This window comes from Myotis lucifugus, unplaced genomic scaffold (genome assembly GCF_000147115.1).
Source record: "Myotis lucifugus unplaced genomic scaffold, Myoluc2.0 scaffold_66, whole genome shotgun sequence".
Taxonomy (NCBI): Eukaryota; Metazoa; Chordata; class Mammalia; order Chiroptera; family Vespertilionidae; genus Myotis; species Myotis lucifugus.
Genome location: NW_005871114.1, coordinates 1468581 through 1476034, shown reverse-complemented (window position 1 = coordinate 1476034; position 7454 = coordinate 1468581). Strand labels below are relative to the sequence as shown.

The 7454-nt window shown below is 53.7% G+C and overlaps 1 protein-coding gene across 1 annotated transcript in view; it reads right to left on the bottom strand.

The window, feature by feature from the left end:
• Nucleotides 1–7454, bottom strand: part of CRTAC1 (cartilage acidic protein 1) — a 116084-nt gene that overhangs the window by 6165 nt on the left and 102465 nt on the right. The window lies entirely within an intron of this gene.

Here is a 7454-nt window from a genome sequence, read left to right as displayed (position 1 = left end):
CAAGGCTCTTTTGTCAGTGGGAGTGTCCTGGTTTCAGAGGAGCTCACTCTAGTTGGGATAGACAGGCAAACAGATGACAAGTAAATAGTAGTGTCAGCTATTGACAGGTTCTATGAAGAAAATGAAAACAGGGAAATGGAGTGAAGAGGCACTGGGGTTGGCTGGGCTCAGGGTCGTCAGGGATGGGGTCTCGGGGAGAAGGCCTCTGAGCTGAGCTCTAAATGAGAGCTGAGGCGCTTAGGAGCCAGGAGGTGGCCGGCACAGGAGCAAGCCCACGCTGTGAGCCGAGACGTGGACAGAAGCTGACAGAGAAGCTCAGAGAATATTCCCGCTGCATCCATCGCACCCATCCACGGAGCCGTGCATTACTTCATTGGCAGAAAACAAGTTGGAGAGATTTGTCAGGTGTTTAGGCATTGTCAGAACCGGCCCGGCTCCCTGCTTACGGCGCCGTGGCAAGGTCAGGCTAATGGTGATGGATTGGGGTGGAGAGGAGAGGGAGCTGGGCCTCGCCTGGGAGAGAAGCTGTTCTAGTCAGTTCCCTGGGGAGGAGGGAGCGCTGGGCAGGGAGGGGGAGAGGGCACAGCCCCTTGTTATCACCCACCCACGCTGACCGGATGTGGGCGGCTGCTCAGGAGTCCACACTCTCAGACACTCCCCCCCGCCCCCAGCATCACTCGTGGGCTGAATACATAATGTGTCACCCAATGGAGGTGCTCCTTCCCCCTTAATTGTCTACAGACACTGTGTGAAAACAGGTGGGACCGAAAAGTGCCTTTGAATTGATAGTAGCTTTTGGTCAGTCTTGTCCATCCAGGGACTTTACAGTGGTAGATACTCTGGGGCAGAGGGTAGTTTGTGAAACATCTTCCTGTACAAAAAGGGCTCTCGTGTTTCAGAAAAGGCGTGGGAGCTACGCTCAGACGTTGGGGGAAGATGCTGTGTAGACTCCTGTGCAGCCGTGGCTCTGGGGGTGGGGCTGAGGCCACGGAGGGTGCAGGGGGCCCAGTCTCCTCAGAACCTTCCAGCCGCCCTGCTGCTGTGCTTCCGGTCAGTGAGGGCAGGGGCCAGCTGCCACCCTGGAGGGTCACGTGAGCGGCCCCTCCTCTGTGGGCAGGTGGGCAGCCGTGCCAGCGAGAAGCTCCCAGCGGGAGCAGAGACTCCGCGCGGTGCAGCTCTTCTTCCCACACAGATCCTCCCTCCCAGGCCGCCTTCGGGTTCCGGGGTTTGCTTTATTCAGCTGGAGACATGTCTCAGAACCCCTCCACTGCCCCACCCCCTCATTCTATAATAACTCCTCCTGGGGAAGGGGGCAGAAATGGGGTTGGGTGGCAGCGACAGACTTCTTTTGGGTTTGAAGCAGTTTCTGGAGGCTCTGGCATTTGTAGGGTGTGCAGTGTCCTTATGTAAAAAGTAAACATTTTTCCATAAAAAAAAAAGGAGACAAAGAGAAGCAACTGTTTGTCACCTAAGCCAACAGAACAGCTCCATGAATACATTTCCCAGCCTGGCTGAGGTGCCACAAATAACTCAAAAGAGTCGCCGAATATGCATAGATGATCACAAATTTACATCCTGGGTTTGCTGCACATATTTCTGAGTCCTGCTTCCTTCCTTCCTCCAGGCCCAGGGAGGGGCCGGGCTCTGAGATAAGAAAGCCGGGAGAGCACATCTCAGTGGGACTTGCTCCCCTGCCGGTGATTATTTTGCTGACTGGGGCCTCAGTTTTTCCATCTGTAAGGTGGGGGTATGACCTGAGCTCTAGCACTTCAGGGAAGCACAGTTCTTCCCTGGAATGTGAGCCCTGCCCCGGCTGTCGCCTTCAGCATCTCCACCCTCGTCATCTCAGACGTGGGGGCACCCTGCAGTTCCCAAAGGGCTTTCACTTGTTGGCAACAGCACAAGACAGTATGTTCCCCAAACTCCACCGGGCGACTCTCCGAGTTAGCACCTCAGATCCTCATGGCAGCCCCATGAGGAAGGTACTAGTTTTACAATTTCCACTTTAGAGCGCAGGGAGCTGAGACTTGGAGAGGTGATGTGAATTGCCCAGCTACCCACCTAGGGAATGTGCGATCCCCAAACCCACACCTGCTACACCCTGTTCTACTGGCCAGCCCACCCCACAGCCGGCTGAGCATCATCCAGGGTCTGGGACTCAGCAGGAAGGAGACAGACCCTGGCCCCGCCCTGCAGGACCTGAGTCCTGGGCGGGCAGTGATTATGTTATGAGCAGCCGGGAAAGTGCAGCCGTAGCCTGGGTACCACTAGGCGAGAGAGGCGGGTGTTAACAGTCATTTCAATTGGGTGCTGTAGGAGGGTGAGAGTTGGTGAGGCAGCGAAGGAGAGGAAGGAGCTCGCCAGGTGGAGGTGCAGCACCAGCAAAGGCATGAGGTGTGGCAAGGGCCTGTGCACCTGACGATCAGGAGAAGTTCCAACTGGGGGAAGCAGAGCCTGAGAATGTGTATTGGGTGGGGTGGGTGGGAGAGGAGACTGGGAGGGACTCTGGAGCCTTCGCCTGTGTGGCCCACTTGCCCCCTCCCAACGACTCTGCAAGGGGGCGTTTTATCCTCACTTCTCAGATGCAGACGTTGAGGCTTGGCGAGGTAAAGTGAGCTGCAGGGGTCCGCGCTAGGACTGGAAACCCAGGCCCCGGCCCCCAGGCCCGGCTGTTCCCTCTGCCCCAGACATTGCCGATCTTCATGCAGCTGCACAGCCAGGGTTCCCCCAGCTCCCAGACACTGCACGGGGCGGCCTTACGTGGCCTGTGTGCCAGGCCTGTGGGTCTGCGAGCAGAGGTGGCCCCATTAACCAGCCACAGCCCTCTGGCAGCTTTGAAAGGACAAAGGCCAAGGAGGCACAGAGAACTGTGCTTTTCAGAAGAATCACAAGCGAAGCAGATGGTGGGAATACAGTTGGCGGAATATCTTTGCACTTTAATAAAGCAATTTTCATGTGGGCCACTGAATTTTCCTTCCCTAAATGAGCACCAGCCGGCATGAAGGCAACTCTGAGTCACTTGCAAACAACTCGCTGAAAGGAAGGCGGTGTGTGTGTGTGTGTGTGTGTGTGTGTGTGTGTGTGTGTGTGGTACCCTCAATGCCCGAGGTGGGCTGGCCGAGTCGGGGAGCTCCTAATGGAGGCTGGTGGGGGGGGGGGGGAAGTAGATTATTGGTATTTGTTTTCATATTTTGGGTTTTGTTGAGCTGCCTCAGCCCTCTGCTAGCTAGGAAATGAAGACCCAGTGGGGGATACGCAAGAGTGGGTGTGCAGAAGCAAGCGGGGGCACTCAACAAGGGCTGTGAGGGGAAACACTTATTTATTAGCCTGGGGGGCCCTCTGCACCAGGAGGAGCAGGGAGAGGCCAGGGTGGGGTGGGGAGGGGAGGAGGAAAAGGCCAGGGGCCCACTGAGCAGGGGTGGCTGGGGTGGAAGGCTGATGCCTCCAGAAGGGACAGTTCTGCAGGATGAAGCTGAGAGCGTTCTGTGCAAGAGTGGGCCCTCTGGGAACCCCCCTGAACAATGAAAGATCCAGTGAGGTACCTGCATTTTTATGGTGTGATTCCACACAGCTCAGATCCTCTGGATTTGAGTACATGGGAGGGTCTGAGAAGCCGAGTCCTCTAACCACACACAGCTCAGGGCTGACTGAGCAAGGCCTGCAGCTCCTGCCAGTGCAGAGATGAGCTGGAGAATGTGCTGGTTGGGGGGAGAGGGGGTATGAGGAGAAGGAAGCACCCAGGAGGCTGTCTGCTGAGAGGCTCACGTATGCACCCACATACATGTCCACATGCTCATCACCCCTGGCTGCAAAGTCAGGAGGAGGCCGGGGTGATCCATGGAGGGAGGGAGGAAGCAGGGGCAGGTGGGGTGCGCAGGCGTGTTGTGAGTGCCGGAAGGGGAGCTTCCTGTAGGCCTTGCCCCTTAGAGACCTTAGCCTTCAGCACAGCGTGGAGCCCCACATCTACTCGGTACTTTGCACCTTTAAGGCAGGACTTTCTTGCCTTCATGCTCTAGACATGTCCCTTCTTACCCCAAACATCACAAAACAAACTGCTCAGGACTGAGAAACGTCAAACTATCCATTAGTAGGGGACTTGCTAGATAAATTATGAATGCTTCCACACAATGAAATACTGTGCAGCAAAAAATTAAAAACAGAGCTGCCATCCGATCCAGAAATCCCACTTCTGGGTACTTAACCGAAGAAAACAAAAACACCACCTCGGAAAGGTATATATATATGCACCCCTATGTTCATTGCGCATTATTTACAATAGCCAAGAGATGGAAGCAAACTAGATGTCCATCAATCGCTAATAAATAAAGATGATGTGTCACACACACACACACTGTGGAATATTATTCTGCAGTATAAAAGAATGAAGACTTGCCATTTGTGACAACATGGATGGGCCTAGGGTATTACGCTAAGTGAAATAAGTCAGACAGAGAATGACAAATACTGTACCTGGTAGCCCTGCTAGTGGCCCTGGGCTCCTTCGAAGCACCCCCCCCACCCCCCCTTGCACAGCAAAGCCTGGCTTGGGCTTTCCCAGTTCTCCAGACCTGCTCCATCCCACCTGCCCTCAGCCTGGCCCTGGTGCTCTGACAGTCTGACCCTGGCCTCCCTTTCCAGGCTCTGCTCCCACCAGACCATTCCCATTCTGTGGACACACTGAGCACCCTCCTTTCTGGGCCTTTGTTCAAGCCAGCGCTGCCCCTGGAATGCTCTCCTCAGCCCCCATCCACACCCTCTAAACTACCACCATCCTTCTAGACCTAGTGCTAGGCCCAGGTTCTTGGGAAAACTGCCCAGAGCAAAATGAATGTCTCTTTCCCGGGTCCTCTCTCAGCCACTGGGCCAGAATGATGGCTCATCCGAGTCTGCTTTGCACCGAGTCCCTGTGTCCATCTGCTTCTCTCATGGACTGTGAGCTTGGAGGGCAGGGAGCCTTTCTTCTTCGTCTCATCTGTCTCTTTCTCCGTCTCTGTGTCTCTTGGTCTCCCCCAGGCCCTATCTCAGTCTATCTCCACCCTGTTCTCTGTCCTCAACCCTTCCTTCCGCCCAGCCTTCCCCTTGGCTCCCTCTCGTCCTGCCCCATCGCTGGCCCCTCCATCAGTCAGGAGGGCCTGCGCTATGCTGGGGCCATGAAGCGCCTCATGAATGCGGGAGTCTTCGAGCTGAAGGGATGGAGCCTGCTTGCCCCTTGCTGTGTCCCAGGCTGCTGGGCCTGCCGCCTGCTGAGCTGCTATGGGGAGTCTCACTGCCAAGCCCACCGCTGACCCAAAGGGCCCGTCTCAAAGAGCAGCCCTCCTTCAGTGCCTCCCTGGCAGTGGATCCCGGCAATAGAGGAGTGTGCAGGGGGCCCGTGGAGCAGTTTGAGCCAGAGTTCAGACCCGGAACAAACCCCAGGGCTTGCAAGATGCAAGGATGGGCAGTCAGGAGGGGCTCCCACCTGGGTGCGGCGTCCATACTCCCGAGCACGGGAGGCAGACGGTCATGAAGAGGCACCGAGGCTCTTGGGCCCCCATGATCCCCCCAAATGACCTGGCCCGGGCTGCCCAGGTGAAGAGCAGGATTGTTATCTTGGAAGGGCAGATACTGGCCAGGGCAGAGAGCCAGAGACACCCATCACACATGTCTTAAAACAGCAGACAGTCCATGGGGTGTGGGGAAGGAGAACCAGCCCCAGTCCTGGCCTCACCACTGACTTGCTTTGTGCGTCTCAATTCCCCCTTTTGTACAATGGGGTGAGGGCTGATGTCCAGCCAGATACCTGGTGAACATCCCTCCTATGATACCATCGCAGTCACCTTGGCGCCTGGGAGATCTCACTTGGGCCACCTGGTAACTGAAGGGATGTGGATCTCCAAGAAGAAAGAGGCAGAGCAGCAGGACCGTGGCCGGCCCCACACAGACAGCTATGGGGGGTCCAGCAATCAAGCCACAGTGGTCAAGAGCTCAGACCCAAATCCAGCCCTTCCTACTTTCTGAAGATGTAATTTGGGGCAGGTTGCTTAATCTCAGCCTCAGTTTCCTGATCTCTGAAATGGGGTTAATGACTCATCATGTTGTGGTGAGAAATGAATGAGGTATTTTAAGTAAAGCACTTAGCCCAGTGCTCGGCACATACTAAGTGCTCAGCGCATGTCGGTACTGCTGTTTTGTAAGAGAGGACTATGTATTTAAAAGTCATCTTGTACTTTAAGGACTAGCATAGCCAATGGCTGCCTCTGATTACAGGCCAACCCACCCAGGGCGAAATAGCCCAAGAACATGCTCATATAACCGGGTCTTGGGTCCCCTAAATATTTATTCGTCTTTTACAGACAAATTATGTGTTTCCTATAAAAATTGGAAAACACACACACACACACACACACACACACACACACACACACATAAAAATCATATGGAAGAAAATAAAAATCCCATACTCAGGCAGGTCTGGATTTGAATCCTATCTCTGCTGTTTACCTATTACGTGGTCTTGGTTGAGCAGGTTTCTTAAGTGTTTGAGCCTCAGTTTTCCCATTTGTAAAATGGGGATAAATAATACCTATCTCGCAGGCAGTCGTGAGGATGGTGTGAAGAGTTAAGAGTGAAGTGACTCTGTGCCTACAAGGAGTAACAGTTACCATATTGGTCCAGCGACTCGAATCTTTCTTCACACTTTTTGCATTTTCTTGCAGTTTTTTCTATGCGATATGCTGTGTTAATAATATTAACACATACATATATTTATCCATTTGAGGCCATATTGCCTATCTTTTTATGTTAACATTACAGCTCCTCATGAGGTGCTAACACAGGTGAGAGGATGTCTGTTTTTGAGCCTAAGTATATGTGACTCAAATGCTTTCCTAACCATCGTGTTTCAGTAAAGACACTCTTGGATCCCCACCCCCACCCCCAGTGTTTCTCAACATTTTTTCCATGATCTCTCCTCTTCCTCTCCCCTTTTTAGAGTTTTTTTCCTAATTCCCTTCCTCAATTGTGTTTCTTTAAAAATGTTGTATTTTGAAATAATTATAGAGCCACAGGCAGTTGCAAAGACAGTGCAGAGAGATCCTGTGTACCTTCCATCTGGTTTCCCTCAATGGCTACATCTCCCGGAACTACCGCACAAGCTCAGCACCAGGAAGTGGAAGTTGGCACAAGGTGTGTGGGTAGTTCCATGTCATGTTATCACGTGTGCAGATTCGTGCAACCGCAACCACAGGCGAGAGACGGGACCGCCCATCACCACCAAGACCTCCTGGGCTATCCCCGTGCAGTCCCACCCACCCCTCTCCTTTGCACCATTTCTACCCCTCCCCCTCCAGCAACCACTGATCTATGTTCCATCTCTACCATTTTTGTCATTTTTGTGAATGTTATAGAAAATGGGGATCAACAGTATGTGACTTTCCTGAGATTGGCCTCTCTCCCCCTCCCGCCGCCACCATAAC